General features: G+C 40.4%; 1 protein-coding gene across 3 annotated transcripts in view; it reads right to left on the reverse strand.

The window, feature by feature from the left end:
* Positions 1-15962, reverse strand: part of rassf8b (Ras association domain family member 8b) — a 36100-nt gene extending 20138 nt beyond the window's left edge. The window contains exon 1 of one of the 3 annotated variants that reach the window (XM_026146977.2): positions 15821-15962. The gene's annotated coding sequence lies outside the window, so the exon portion shown is untranslated. Of the gene's footprint in view, positions 1-4272; positions 4406-4767; positions 5882-15820 lie in introns of those variants that run through there. The other 2 variants (XM_026146975.2, XM_026146976.2) reach the window with 2 other exon arrangements.
* Positions 15963-16682: the final 720 nt, after the last annotated feature.

A 16682-nucleotide genomic window follows, 5' to 3' on the forward strand; every position in this document is an offset into this window, starting at 1 on the left:
AATTCCTCCACAATGATGTGAGCGACTGATAAAGTGAATCAGAAAACAATTACTTCAAGTTAGTGCTAAACCTGCTTCCACAAGCTACTGAATGACGGTGTGCACTTAGTTCTTCCACACACTCGTCATGCATTTATTCCATTCATCCATCTTCTTCCGCTTATCTGGGGCTGGGGTCGCGGGGGCAGAGCCTAAGCACAGAAGCCCAGACCTCCATCTTCTCAGCCACCTCCTCCAGCTTGTCCGGGGGAACATGAAGGCATTCCCAGTCCAGCCAAGAGATATAATCTCTCCAGCGTGTCCTGGGTTTGCATTTATTTATTTATTTGTAATGATGTTCCAGTATGTAAAACCTTTGAACTGAAAAACTGTGTCTGTATACTGTTAGAGTTGTGGCTGATCACATTAACACGCGATTTTCTACTGTTGGCTCAGAGAAATCCAAAATATGGTTCCTTTCTTTTTTTTATGCATTCTTGGCAAATTGATTTAGCATTTAACTACCATGGAATTTATTTATTTGACCTGTTTTATGACTAAACACTGAAATAACTGTGCTTTTATTTAGATCTATTTCTGATGCTACATATAATATGCTTTCTACTTATTGTTAGAGTTTCTAATGTTATTTTTTTAATCTTAAACAGTTGTATTACTGGAGCTTGCTGTGTTTGCATTCATGTATATTTTCCTTCAACGAGCAGAAAAACACGTTGCATAAGAGACAGAATAAACAAATATAAACAACACAATGATCCGAAGGGAGATCGAACCACGAAGACAGAACATGCTCGATATAGGAGATGTTACACTCATGCGAGTCATAATCTCAGGAAATGCTTGAAAAGATTGAAAACGACTGATGTGGGAAGGAAAGGCTGCAGCTATCAGTACAAATCCTTGCTGTCAGACAACTTCTGCCACAGCCATTTGGTTTCAGACATGAAAAATATTGTGTTGTCTGGGCTGTGAACCGTTGAGCTAAACTTAGTTATGACTCCAGTCTAACTCCCCTGAAGTTTCATTCTCAGGATGCCAGAGGAAGGCAGAGTTAGGGAGGGGACGCAGCGCGAGAAGTCCAGGCTTCTTATTTATATTTCCTCAAACATGGATAGCAGCTCATGAGAGGGATCAGCACAAAAATGAAGCTAAAAGCTCCTTTAATAAGCCGTGGATGAGCATTGAAGGAACAGACTGAGAAATGTTAACTAAAAGCTTTTCATTTCACACCGACTTAAAGGTGGAATTTAAATCCAATATACAAACCTAATAGTTAATCTCCAAAAGTTGATTCTGTTTATCTGGACGTAGCGTTTTGTGGGAGAAACGTTTCGTCACTCATCCAAGTGACTTCTTCAGTCTCGATAATAGTTAATAGTTAATAGTTCACTTCCTGCCTTGGTCAGCTCTGTGCCATCTCAGCCTCTTGCTAAATTACAGTTTAATAGACTCAATGCCAATCTTGTTGCTGTGTGTACCCTCAAACATCTGATTAAACAGACACATTTGCTTTGAAAAATCAAAACTCGATCTTTTTTTTTTTTTTAAAAACACGACTGTCAGTCAAAAATCAAATTACTAATGGAGACATGGCACTCAGTAGATGAGACTTATAGCAGTTCAAAAAACAGACGATGCCAATTTTTTTATACGCAACAAGGAGGTTGTGGAAGCTGGAGGGGATCCACTGAAAAACAACAAGTGGCGCACAAACAAAAGAGCACGCTGTAATGTGCATGCGTGAGTCCACATGGCCAGCAGCATGACTGGATGCAAACAATCCCTCACCATGGTGACGCAGCTCAGGCTTTGTCCCGACCTTACACAGCTGACCGGAGTGATTGGAGGGTACGGTCTGGGAAAGTAGACCACACAATCGGCAACAATTAAGAAGCAGTCCGTGCTTTCCTGTCACTTCCTCTTTGTTTCCTTTGAATGTGGGCTGCGAGAAAACATGAAGGTGTGCTCTGCAGTGGGGGTTCTTGTTGGAGATGTAGTGGAGTTTTGCTGGAACATCTCAGAGTTGGCCTTATGGTGGATATTGTCTAGTTTTAGCTGGAGCGGTCATGCCAAACAGATAAACTCTATCCTCTATGTTAAGAGGTCAATGGCCTGCATACAATTTAAAAACTTACTCCTAATAAAAATGTCCAGGCTCTATGAGCTTGCTAAAAATCACTGGATAAAAGAAATCTTCTGCTGAGAGTTTTTACTTCACAATTGTGTAAGCTGCCTAAAATGATCCACAATGACTCCCAAACTAGTTGTGAGACTACAATAGTAGCTCACAGACACATAGCTTTAGCTCAGATTTTAGCTGTGTTAGTTAGCTCATTCAAAGCTCAACGTCAGAAGGTTACTAATGTTCAGATGATCAACCCTCTGGCACCTAAAACTTCCCTACTAATATCTTGCCACAGTTGTAAAGACTAAAGCCTGCAGCCGTCATACAGTGACCCACATTTGCATCCAATTTAGCAATTTAGAATGAACAATTAAGCTAATGTGCATGTCTTTGGATTGTTGGAGAAAACCCACGCAATCACGGGTAGAACATGCAAACTTCATGCAAGAAATGTACCAGCCAACCATATTCAAACCCAAGATCTTCTCGCTTTGAACAACAGGAAGGCTAAAATGCTAACGTCAGCAGGTAATCCAAATATAAACCCTAAATGAAATTACATTTCGACCTCTGTGCTCACACAAGATGTCACTGTTCTTGATGGAACATCCTGGAGGTTCACAGGCCCTTCAATACAGCAATAAACTCATGACTCTGCTTTTAAGTTGGCACACAGCCTTCATATTATACACCAATTTCCCACTCCCCCTGCCTGTTTCTCTTTACTTATATACTAATATAATGTAATGCTTTTAAGAGTCCATGAGAACACAGCGGTCCTCCTAAAACTGATAATGCATATTGCAATCTATAAATGAAACCTCCACCTTCTAGCCTCCTGTGCAGCTTAATGCTGCACAGGAGGCTTGATGTGGAGATTACCTCCACATCAATTTTGTCAGCTGAAGACAGTGAGATGGCTGCATATTCAGCAAAAGCTTGCATAAGCTGAGTGAAAAGCTTGAGAACAGCTTTGCAATCAGATACTATCAATCATCTATTGTGTCATAAACAGTGTAAGAGTTCCCTGTTATTAAGCAAGCAGTGGTATTCACACGAATGCAACATGCAGTCCTTTGTGGGTAACAATTTAAAGGCAGCTGCAGGTTTTTGTCACAACTGCTGGTGTCATGGGTAACAAAGCAGTGTACTCACATTCACACTTCAGCTGTATCAATGGATGTTATTATTTTTTACTGTTACAGGAAAAAAAAAAATCACTATGTTGAAGCAGAGTGACCAAAGTGCCCTCTTGCAGTTTCAAAAGTTAAAACTAATCAGCTTGCTGAAGACAATAAGCCTTTAACCCGGTAAGACCTGCAGCTTAACTGACCGCAAGGTGCTGGGAGGGGGAGTCTGCTGAAAGATAAACTGGACTGGATTTACACTGCAAAGTCTGTTACGAGTCTTCCCACTTGGGTAGCATGGTTCTGACATCTCAGGCAAATGCAGACACAGTGTGAATGAATATCAATAATGCAAAAATATTGGTGCTTAGCTGGCATGGGAACTTGTGTGAACGGGGAGATTTTTTTTGGTCAGGATCAAAAAAAATCTTATGATGGTAAACTGAATCCGTGGACAAAATTGTAGCTTTTAAGTAGATGTGGGCAGATTGATCCAAATATTGAAAGTATCCATACCAATGCTGGTATTGGTATTGGATCTATACTGTTTACATTGCAGGTCTTCAAAAAAGAAAAGAAAAAACTGTTTCAAAATACATGAAAAGCTGAAAGGTGTGTTTTGCTAACTAAGTATAGTGGAAAGTAAAAGTCACAGTCATTTAGTAATCATTAAAATGTATTCATTTTGTAAACTGATGATGATTGATCTTATAAATCACGAACCACTACTCTTCCCTATAAGCTGCCTTTATAGGCTAAAAGTATTGTATCAGTATAAATACTCTGTATCTGATCATACCAAAAGTTGCAATATGGCACTACTTTTTAGAAATAATGACAGGAATTTTTAAAAATAATAATAATTACTGACACACTGAAAAAGGCTCAAGATTCACTGATAATGAAGATATCTGTAACAGTTTCTCAAAAGGTTTAACCGTTACCAATATATCAGGAAACAACAGTTTAGTAGCAGAGTATACTTCTCAGAGCAAAGTATTCCTACTACAAACAGTTTACCCTTGCGTCCGCCACACGTGTGCTTCAAGGACTTCTTCCTGTGTGCTGTAGCTGCATGACTCAGTTGAAGGAACTTGATTAAAAAACCACTGCTGAGTGCGCGCTTACAGCCCAACTCTATAAATTGCATTGCAGGGCTCAGCAGACAGATCCCACTCACGCACTGACCACTAACTCACTTCCTGGATGGCTCATGGATCTGGTATTTTGTGTCAGGAACACTGACCGAGGATGTGGGTTAGATTTCTTTGAAAGGGAGGACGAGAAGGGCGTGAATAAATCTGTCAAATAAAGTTACGCAACTGCAGTTGATCGGTCATTTTAGTCTCTCTTCTGCGTTTGTCCTCCTCACAGGCTTTAACACAAAACTGCCAACAGTGAACTTATTAGCCCATAACAGTCTACAAGCTTGTCTAAAGGACAGCAGCTTTTAAATGTTGGCGTGACTGACGCATTCACTGCGTTCAATCCAGTGCAACAAACACGACAACATACCTCTTTCCAGCCGCAGCTCACTGTGTCTTAGACGATTAAGAACTCTCTTGTTCTGTAGCCACCGAATATCTCTCTGGGATAAAATCCAGTACTTTCTTCGTCATGGTATGCGGGCCACTTGAGGGAGATCCCTGTTTATTCTGTGCCGATCGGCGCCTGCATCACAGTTAACGGTGTGCGCGCATCCCCGCCTCTTCTAGAAACCGAGTGGATGTAAACACGAGTCCGTCCAGTCATCGGACATCCTACAAGGGGGCTTGTAGGCTTGCTATCAGTGAAGGAGACCTCACGTGTAAATCACGATCGGAACAGAACTAGGACACCGCAAGGCATGACGGACCGGTTAAAGCTGCACCGCACTGGCGACGCAAATGGACCGAGACCCGCGCAGTTACACGGAGGGTTCTGATGGAAATAACAGGCTTTGCACGTGTTTATAGTGCTGAACAAACCCTTAGCGTTACACATCTGCAGCATATGTTTACATGAAGCCCCGTATTTGCATGACAGCAGCTTGTAAAGCCCAAAACAGACTAAAAATGCCTTAATCAAAATAAAAAGTGGAGTGACTTTACCTTCTACAATGCCATTTAGTAAAGAAAAAATAAATAATAACATAAAATGACACTGAAATATATTTGACAATACACTGAAGAGCAACATGTGCTAGTACAACTATGTAGTTTTAATCCTTGGTCCCCTCCAGCAGTACTTGAAGCCTTAAAACAGTCTGCTTTTAATGCCTGCGTGCCTGCCTGTGATAAAAAAAAAAAACTGATTGTCTTACATTGAAATGTAATGTAGGCTTTCCTGCAGAGCAGAGATCAAGATCGAGAACCAGGTTTTAGTGCACTTATTAAATTAAATTCTATTGGACAAGCACAAGGTACAGTTTTTTGTGTAGGTTTGGTTAATGTATGCCTATACATATTGACCTTGAACACTGACCTTGATATACCAGGTGCACTGCTCCTGCTTTAGTTGGAACAATTTTCAGAGGCTCAAATGTTCAAGATTAAAAACCACTAAACCAGTACGGCTGTTATGTTTAGCTCCCCATGCAAGTCTTGCCTTTGCTTATCTTTGACGTATAATTGATCTCCACCGTGCCAAAACAACAACCTGCATGTCATCTCAGGGAAGAAGCTGGAGTCACAGCAAGACTAGTAAGTAAGGTGTGTGAAGGTCAAAGGTTGTGTTTGTGTACGCCAAATAAAGTAGGTGGGTGCACAATGGCATGAACTACAGTTCAGACCTTATCTGCCAACACTTTTCCTTCAAGAGCAGGAAAAGTGTATTGCATACATTAGCCTGGGTGACAGATTTATGGTGCACAATGAGCGTTAGAAAATAAGCAGAATGCTCCCAGCCTTTTGGCTTGGACACTGTGGGCAATTCCACTGAAAACAGTCGTTTGGTCTGTGGTTTGGAGATCCGGCTCTTATGACCAGTAAAAATCCTCAGTATGAAGTTCACATCAGCTTGACACTGAAGTCTGTACAAGTTTGACATCCTTCCCTTTCAAATACTTGAATGGGAGTTTGGCCATATTTAAATCATGTACAATTTTGCTTCTTTTAAGCAGAACTCCTGATAAAACAAACAGCTTTTTAAATCTCAAACTCTGCACATGCACATTGAATGTTATGTGTGTGCAAAAATGCACGTGCAGGGGGCTTAACAAAAATGTTTGAGTATCTTAAGAAGAATCAACCTCCTTAATGTATCGTTCCCATAATTGTATTAATGTTCTAAACATAACTGATTTGAAGTACATCACTACTGAAATTAACTTATTAAATTAAAAAAAGAAACATAATTTCAAAGCACATATTTAAACTATACTTTTATTTAATTGCCAAATAAATGATTGACTTACATATTTTAATCAGTTTAGAGGCTGTCCCACATTGTCAGATGATCTGGAATGACTATCTCAAATATCATGTTGCAAATGTCACACATGTATGTAAAAGTAGAAAGGAGGCAGAGCCTACAGGCCCCTCTTCTGTGGGGCCAGCTTCCAGTTTGTCAAAAAAGACAAGTTTTAGGCACGATGGTAAAGGCAGAGAGGGTATCTGTCTCCCCAGTCCAAAGCATATAGTTTGGGATATGCTCCCCCTCCCTCAGCCGGTTTCTGCTGGAGCTTGCTTCCTATTAACAGGGAGTTTTTCCCTTCCCACATGTCGCCAAAGCACTCGCTCATAGGTGGTGGTGATGGTGATTAGGGACAGGTGTAATATGACTGTTGGGGCTGTCTCTGTTTTCTGTGGATAATTGTATGGCTGTACTTTACAACAGAAAGCACCTTCAGGCAACTGTTGTTGTGATTTGCCTCTTTATACACAACACAAGCGCCAGTCTTTCGGCTCACAATGCACAAACTACAGGCGCAACATTAGAGACAAAGTTCTGGTTGCTCATGACCCATGACTCCTTTACTCAAGTGTGCTGTGCGTGGCTGTGGAGGAGCTCTGTAAGCTGTGGAACGGAAAAAAAATCCAGTGAAAAGTCCCACATTTATGCATCCCTTCTCAGTTTTCAGTGGGCCAGACTGGAATCTGTGATGGGCCTGTTCTGGCCCCTGGGTCTGATGTTTGACTCTCTGGTCTAACTTGTCATGAATGCGGCAGAGTTCGTTACGCTGCCTTCCCACTGTTGTCAGAAGAACGTCAACTCTCTGCATTTGCTTTTTGTTGTTGTTTTTGTTGTTATGTTTTTGTTTCCTTTGCCTTCTCTTTGCAAACTGTGTGTCTAAGTGTGTGTAAGTGTGTGAGAGAGAGATCAGTGGTTACAATAGGTATTCCCTCACAGGTCACCGTGGCTTTGGAATTACGGCAGACTGGGGCACATTGAAGTAGAACATGGCAGACAGCTAACAAGAGGACTGAGCTTTCAGATTGGTTGTTGGTGATTTTAGTCAAAGGAAGGCAAATACAGTCAGAGCTCAGGAAAACATGGCCATGCTGATTCCGATACTTTGGGAGGTCATTTCAGTCCACGCAATCCCATATTCACCTGCAAGGGGAGGAAAGCCCGTAAGGCGCACGGATGGGATAGGGTTGGGTCTCCCGGGCTCCCCCTGCATTTGTGTGTGTGTGTGTGTGTGTGTGTGTGTGTGTGTGTGTGTGTGTGTATTTGCACAGGGATGGACACATTGCATTCACAGGGTAGACATCCAGCAGACGGCTTAAATGACTTAAATGACTGAGCCCTGGTACCACTGGAAACCCCTGCACACGCAAACGGCACCAGCGGTGTGATGGCAGCGAGAGCATTCAGACGTGTGCCACAGGCAGATGCTGGCAAGCTCATGATGAACCTGATTGGTGGGGGTCTTTGTCCATTTCCCCTGGTTGAACACGCTGCTTTTCGAGAACTTTTATTCACACTGAATCCTCAATGGCAGCTCATTGCCAGACCCAAATACAGCCAGTCCCCATTCGGGCAAAGAAGACTTCAGTGTCACATCTCAGTCCGGTCTCTGTGAATGCAGCGTACACATGCTGAGCTGTTTAGTGAATCCTACAGGAGACGGGCGAAGACTTCAGCGTCAACGTCTGAGTGTCAAAGCATGACGTGGCAATGAGGAGCTCAAAGCAGTGCCTGAGCCTCAGACGCTTACTTATTTGTTTGATACTCGTGTGAAACGGTCACAATTTCCACACTCTGCCACACGTTCAGCACATATTTGTGCATGACATTTGCCAACGTCTCTTTGTGTCTGCTTCCTGTAAACAGGCCGAGTCCAGCTGACACTGCTTTCCTGATTAGCTGCTGCACTGAGACCAAGCCCGCGGCCACGGCTCTCCGAAGCAAGGAGAAAAAAAAAAGAAGAAGGATGCTCTACAGAATCCAGTCGATGCCTCATTTGTGTGGTTTGTGACACCCAGTTTTGTGGGATTGCGTGCACTGAAATGACCTTCCAAAGTATTGCAAGTGTCCTGCATGGCCGTGTATTCCCGAGTTCCTACACTGAAATTTCCAGTCCTTTGATAAAATTCACAAACAACCAATCTGACATTCACATGCTCTCCCCCCACAACTTCTCCTGTTTAAAAAAGGCAATACTTTGAGTACAGTTGAATTAAACTACTTTTTCCGTTTGCTGAAGCCCATTTATAAGAGCACTGATTGTTCTTAACCTCTTAGGACCTGACGTCCACATATGTAGACAACACATTTTGGGTTGTCTTGACCAAAATGCTAAATTTTGCTCTACAAGAGCCTGATTTCCACTTATGAGGACATTATACTGCCACTGTTCTCTAGAAATTTAAAATGAATGTCTTCATTTGTGGATCTCTTTTTTCCACAAAACAAAAATCATGTATAAAAAAAATCTGGTAATTCTTAGTTTTTACACTCATCAGGTCCCAATCAGCTCAAATAGCAAAGAGAAATTAAAAATGCATGCCATGAAAGAGTTCGGGTCTTAGGAGGTTAATGTTGGAGTAATAGTGCTTCTACTGGAGTAGAATACTTTTGTCTTTCCACCTCTGCTGTTCAGATTAAATGTCCTGAGGCCAAAGGTGATTGAGTGACTGACAGCACGTGAACGACAACAACAGCAAATACACTTCAGGTCAGCAACCACGCAAAGCGCTGAAGCCAAACGCAGATCTTGCGGTGACAGTTCCGATTGAGGCTCCAATTGACTTGAGACGATTCGAATGCCAGAAAGCCATCGGAAGATGTTCACGAGCGTTGACACAACAACAGCCGATGGAGTCCTTTGAGAAAGGTCCAAGTGAGAGTCAGGTGGGCAGAAGTAAGGACTCTGCAGGGCTGCATGGACTCATCTTAGAAGACTGTTTCTGCTCACTCAGTGCAAAACTTGCAGTTGCAAAAAGCGGCCATTGAGAAGAATGGAATAGAATAGAATAGAATAGAATAGCCCTTTACTGTCCTTGTGCAAGCACAGCAACATTACGGATGGTGCAGGAGTAAAATACAAAGAGTAAGACAGCAGGAATAAATAACAAACAGTATTGATTCAAGGGGACTACTTTCTACTGGAACGTAAATGCATGTGTGTTTTAGCAATGCTATAATGCACAGCAGATGGACTCACTGAAGGTTTGTAGACAAATGTAGAAGATATACCACCAAATGAGTTCTGTTTTCCTTTCAGTATGCACCCTATCAACAGAATTAAAATAATGCAAAAAGGGCATTTATATCACATACATGCTCCTTGAAATGTTAAATAATTGAAGCATTAAGTGTTATTTTTCCCCCTTGTCCTGTCCATGCAGCAACTTGTTTCATTTACAGAACATTTTCTTTTGAACACTTTGTATGTGTCCTTATTTAAAATTCTACTGAGCACTCAAGCATTCATGTCTCACAGTGTTAATCATGACAGCTGCCTGTTGTGCTGATCAGGCAGAAACACAAATGACCTTCAGTATAGTGTAATTTAATTGTGGTTCTGCTGCTGATGGTCCCAACTGGAAGAAAAGCAGTTTTTTTCTTTTTTTGCTCTTCTTCCTACATAATCTGTATTTCCCATTCATTTTCTCCACTGTTGTAGGTCTGTATATCCATTTAGAGCCAAACTCTGCAATTAATCCCCAACACGAGCTTCAGCTGTAGCAGTGATTTGTGATTTGTTTTCTTCCAGGCAGTGGTGTCGAGATTTGACAGATGCTTTCAAGATTTAAAGCCCATCTTCAAACACCATGCAGGGTACAGCCAGAGTGCCACTGATAGAGTCATAGCTCTGATTTAGACGCAAACTGGGCTTAGTTAATTAGAGAGTTGGAGCATCCCCTGGCATGAATTTGTTATGAAGAAAAAGGATTTGAGTTAGATTCTGGATAGAGATGTTTAAGCCCAAAACACCTTGTTTCCATGAGGAAAACACGTGTTGATGCAATAATTTCTTCTAAGTAGCTTGTTTCAGATCGGATATAAACAAAGGGGGTGCACCAAGTCTCAAATATAAATTAAGGATTGTTTTGAATGTAATCATGTAAAGCTACTACAGTAAAGTCCAAGAATAAAATCATGGAGGGGGACATGAGGACAGTGGACTCACCCACATACAAGTTCTCGTTTCTCTTCAGCACTCTGACAAATTCTTGAAATTTCTTTCTGGCACAACCAGCTACTTTCTCCAACAGCATCCCCTTCATCAGACCACTGCCGCTGACCTTCTGTCCTTCCCTATATCTGTGAGGGAGCGCTTTGTTTGCAATCAGGCCAAGAAGCCAGCTCCTGACCCCTCTGCTGTCAGGCCTACATACCAAAATCCAACTCTTTTTCTCAAACTCTTCAGGATGCCTTCTTCTAACCAGCCTTCTGTGTACCAGCCACAACACAACCTCCTTGACCCCAATCAGTTAGGAGTCAAGCAAGCACTCGCACTTGCTGAATTTCAAAAGCGCTCCACTCTTCTCGCACTGCCTCCCTTTTCCTGGTCTTCATCCTTGTTGACCTGTCTGCTGTGTGTGGCTCAGCCAGCCACCAATTACTTCTTGTTGCAGTGACATGTGCATGAAAGCAGACCTTGAGGTTTGAGGACTTAAAAGAATATGGTCTCTCTCTACCTGGCTGACTCCTATCGGGTTGGGCTCCCTCAAGTGCTCAGTCCTCAGCTCTCCCTCCTGCCCTCACAGGAGTAGTGAGCTGATCTTTTCTTCTTAGGTAAAAATTTCATATTATGTCTCAGAGTGGAAACGTTTAAACTGACATGTCTGTGAAGGTTCTCAGTCATCCTCTCAGTTTAAACTGACAGATTATACTAGGCCCAGGTTTTTCACATGCAGAGGTGTTTGCACACAAATAAATAAAAGCAGCACAAGAGTGACCAAAAACCAGTCACAGGGGCCACGGCATAGCAGAAAATTCTACGAGATATAAATACCACTGCACGTGTAAAAGTGGCTGAATGTTCAATGAGTAATAATGATTGTGACCGTACCTGCTGCCTCCATAAAAACGCATTTGGATACGTGGCTGTCCTGTAACAATAAGTCTGCCACTATTTGGACGTTACGGTTTGTATCTGGAGTGGAAATGAGATTTACATAGGATTTAAAGTGACTTTTTAAATCTTAAATTAGGAGTCTGCATAGTTTCAATATGTCCCCATAATTCACTATTATCATTCACCTTTAAAGACTGACATACACACACGTTCACCTTTTTTCTTTGTGTAATTTGAACAAAGCTTACGCACAAAGCTTGCATTCTGGTGGAATCAACAAAGTCACAGATGTAGTTTTTCCCCCTGTTGGCCTCTGCATCTAAAATCTCACATTTTAAGAACATTTTTTGCTCAAGCACCTCTGATTTTCATGAAAATTGTTATTGTTATGCCTTTTTTGTTATATTTTATCTATATCTACTGATTCATTTTCATATTAAGAAAAGCCAGTGAAAATTTCAGGCTTTTATCTTTAATAGTTTTTGAAATATTCACATTAAAACATTTTCTCAGCAAAAAAAGATGCTGGAGGTTAGTTGACAGACCATTAAAAAAGGCATTCTGAAAAGTATTTGATAAAAGGAGCCAAAATTTCACAACTGCCACATATATATCCACATCTTATACCTTAAAATGTTTAGGCAAACTGGAGATGGTTAAGCAGAAGATCCACATTGATTTGAGATTGCATATATTTGAAATCAACTCAGGGATATCTTAGAGTAGATTTTGCTTTGGGCTTTATACCTTGGGCCTTGAAGATGATGCAAATGCACCAGTTATACTTAGGTTAGTTGACGAGTTCAACTAAACTGATTTTATTAGTAACTGGATAAATTATCCTCCCCCCACAGGAAAAACTGTGATGGTTAAATCTGCAGCTTTACAGCTAAGACCACATTTTCTACATCACACTTTTTTTTTTTATTCCTAGCTTCAATTCAGGTGAGCTGGTGTCTGCACAGACTTGAGAAGCTCTGCTTTGTCTGAGACGTGTCTTTGTCCCACTTTTATAAGATCTCTCTGTTCTGCCTCAAGACAAGTGTGTGCACACACAACACACCCTTTCAGCCTAAGAACAAGTGCCCATGTGTTCAAGCAGGATGAAGATCTTCAAAAGCTAAGCACAGCTGCAGGTTATACCACCTAATGAGCAGGTAGTGCCTCCAGCATAGCTTGTTAACAATAGCTGCCTCTAAAACCAACACGAGTTAAGTTTTTGATGAATTACTCCTTTTATACCAGTCGAAACAGGATAAGCTGTCGCTCAACAGTCAGGTATCATTTAAAATTTAACAGACCAATTATGATCTAAACTAAATTTTACTGTAAACGTGATTAGACATGCCTCGGAAGATCCGATGTAACTTTAGTGGTTTCTTAATAAAGGTTACAATTATAGATTTAATTCATAGTTTACTCAAGGGGTCAAAGCATAAACTATATGTTGAAAGCAAGATCAGCTCAGGTTTCTCATGCTGCTTTGGACATGTGAATTTTTTAAGCTCTGTTGCATCATCTAGCTGTTATTGACGTTTTTCACAGAAGCTGTTTTAACATAAATTAGCAGGCAAACACAGGTGTTACTAATTACAATAATATCTGTTTATGCACAGAGCGTTCATTAATGTGTTTAGCAACACCTGTGTTTACCTGGTATTTGTCAAAACAGCTTCTGTGGAAAACGTCAATAACGGGTAGATTATGCAGAACAGAACTTATAAAATTCACATGTGCATTTACAGAAGATACTTGCTAATCACCTGAACTACATCAATAAAGCAGCCATTAAAACAAAGATTTCCTTTCAGATCAAGAGCAATGACTCCGAACACTTAGGCCATTTATTACTCCACTCCTAAGAGATAACGAGACATAAACAATGTGTGCATATAAAGAAGAAATAATCACTAGAACACCTTTGCATTCACTCATTCCAAATGTAGCATGTCAGATAATTGTTTTGATGCTAAATTCTGCAGTTACACCCAACAACCTTTGCTACACCTTTTAAGCCAGGGTGTAAGGACTATCCAAACGAAAGACGCTAACATTGATTTCATTTTGTATTTTAAGATCAAAGTCAAACCAGTTTAAATCATGTCAAGGTCATGTTTTGACTTATCTAAAAATTTCAACTGATCTCAGAATTCTGAGTTGAACTTTTGAGACTACTTAGTAAGTCAAAATTTAGATATCAACTCTAAATTTCTCATTATTATATCAACATTTTTAGATAGGCAACTTGGAATTTTGAGTTATTATATAAGAATATTTAGATATTAGCCCCCCAAAAAACAAACGCCAAGCAAAATCAGTATCAGTAACAAGCTTTCATACAACTTCAGCCTAGGTTAAAAACAAAGGACTTCCTTCAGACTTAAAGCAGTGATTCAGTTTGGCAGCTAACGTAACATTTTCATTTCTCTCAAAATGTTACCTTACTTCTGAGTAAGTTAATTTTCTTAAATATTAGGCCTATTACCTAATTCGAAAGTTTCTGTTATTAAGTCTAAAATTTGAGATGCTAAAGAGTGAGAAGGAAAAATAGTGGCAAATGTAGCATGCTAATGCCATCAACTGAAGGTGTTAGCATGCTCACGATGCTATTCTTGGTATGAAAAGAGCCTGAAGACTTAAAGCTTAATTTTCACTATATCTTATTGGGCAGTAAACACTGCATCATTTTCGTGCTTTTCATTGCCAAGTGAGGTTGTAGCAAATAAGCTGCTAATCTAAAACATCTAGCATACTCAGCATTTACTATAACACTGCCTTTCTTGCTGTGTACTTTATTCCAGACATTATTAAAAGATCTGAGGGGTAAAGAAATTTCTAGTTTCAGTAAAGCATGAACTTCTGGTTTATTCACGCCAGTGGATAGGAGTTTCCCCTGGCTGCTGACATCCCTGACAATAGCCTCAGTGTAAAGCAAAAGCTGGCCTCTCTTGTGCCCGTTTACCACTGCTGCAGCTCTGTGAATAAATCCTTTCTTTCTCTGTGTATTAAACATGTTCAGTTGAGATGTGTCAGTGTGGCCCACTTCCCTGCTCTACTCCAGCAGCAAACAAACCTCATGTTTCTTGGCACCTGTTCCTGTTGGTTATTTAGACATATATTATTTCTCTGCTGGTCTATAAATAACATGGGCTTCTTGTATTATCCATCATTATGACATCATTTTTGAGTCTGCTCACCATTAGCTAAGTCATGAGGAAGATGTAAGAAACTAGATCATTTCTCAAAAGCGCATAAGCTGTGAACAGACAAGGAAGCTATTGTTGAAAGGATCTGGATCTTACTTAGCTTTTTCAACTCCTGTTAAAACCAGGGCTTGGAAATTGTGGTATTTGTCACCAAAACAGTTCAAAGAGCTGGTGAATTAGGGGTGATTAGCAAAAAGAGACGATAGTATTGAAATGTATTTAATATGAGAGCTAATCCATTTTAAAACGTGCATGATGACGAATTTTATATTTATTAAAAGACAAAGTCAACTTGAGTACAGTGTTTGAGCTTTAGCCACGTAACTAAAGCTTTTATGGTACACCACTGCCCCCTGGAGGATAACTGCCTGACTTCATTTTCATGCCCTAAAAATGGGCTTCTAGCTCTGAAATTAGCATATTGCTATTTGACAAGTAGACTCATTAAATTATTAAGTATGTTTTGAGGTGATGGATTTTCTGTCTTATGTTACATGTTACCAACAAGCTTGGATCATAAGATATGCTCTTTAAATCTGGTCTCTGCTTAAGATATGTAGAACGTGTACAAAACCTCAGCACTGAACAAGAAAAATACATTCATATTAGTCCTCAAAGCAGCCTTCTGGCATATCGTGCTACATTATATCTTATGCACTTGCAGAAGCACACTATGTGTCTTTTCTTTGCTGTGTCCAGGGTGGTTTTGTAGATGTAGACGGAACCGTTGTCACTGAGCTTTAATTGCTTTGTGGGTTATTGTTAATTAGATTTTAAAAAATGTAACCACCGCCTGAAATCACGTGGGGCTTTGATAGATTTCCCAGTGAATCCCTAAAGGAATTTTGCTCTCAAATATAGTCTGAATAAGATCACCATTTCTCTGAAAAATGGTTTGACAGGGTTTTCTTACCTCTGAGTTTTAACTCTCTCTCTCCTCTATATTTAACGCACCATCTCCTTCTTCTCATTTCTGATCTGTTTCATAAGGCAGAATATTGAGAACTGAATGATGTGCAAAAGCTGTGCACGTACCCCCTGCAGTTTTGACCTTAAAATCCTTGTCCGGGAGGGCTGATGTTGATTGGCACTCAACCTCCCAACTCCTCCCCCTTTTAGCTGTACCGCAGTGCAGCTCGTGCTGGCAGGCCCCTGCAAGGTTACCGCTGCTTCACCGAGAGGGCTGACAAATGAACATAGAAGGCAAACATCTGAGTATTTCCTCCCACTAGCACTTGCCCCATCTTGCACAATTTATTAGCGAATGATGGAGCGGACCATTTACTGTGGTGCTAATCTTCCTTTGTTTACTGTCTGCAGTTTTCTCATAGGGAAATGAAAGCTTAGGGAATACATAGCAGACTGTGGTCATTTGTCATTCTGTAATGCAAAGCTATAGTGAGTCATATAAATATTGTATGAGCTGTAATATTCTGATATGTTCTTAAATAAATGAGGGAGACAACGAGTAGTAGATTTGATATATTTCTGGTGACAACTCAAACTAGTTTTCTTTTCTTTTTGTACATAACAGTTTAAAAGTGGCCCAAACAATCTTATAAACTAATACTGGAAAATCAAAACTATATCAGTGTGTGTTGTAATATATCTACCAAGCTACATGCACAATTTCTAACACAGCATAATGTAGAAACTACTATAGAACAATCTGCAAAGCAAATTCAAGGCATTTCTTTGTGACCAGTTTCTGACCGTACTCTAAAACACATTCATAAGAAGTTGGTCTCTCATTTTAGCTCTAAAATAACCACATA

Source organism: Astatotilapia calliptera, chromosome 17 (genome assembly GCF_964374335.1).
Source record: "Astatotilapia calliptera chromosome 17, fAstCal68.1, whole genome shotgun sequence".
Classification (NCBI taxonomy): Eukaryota; Metazoa; Chordata; class Actinopteri; order Cichliformes; family Cichlidae; genus Astatotilapia; species Astatotilapia calliptera.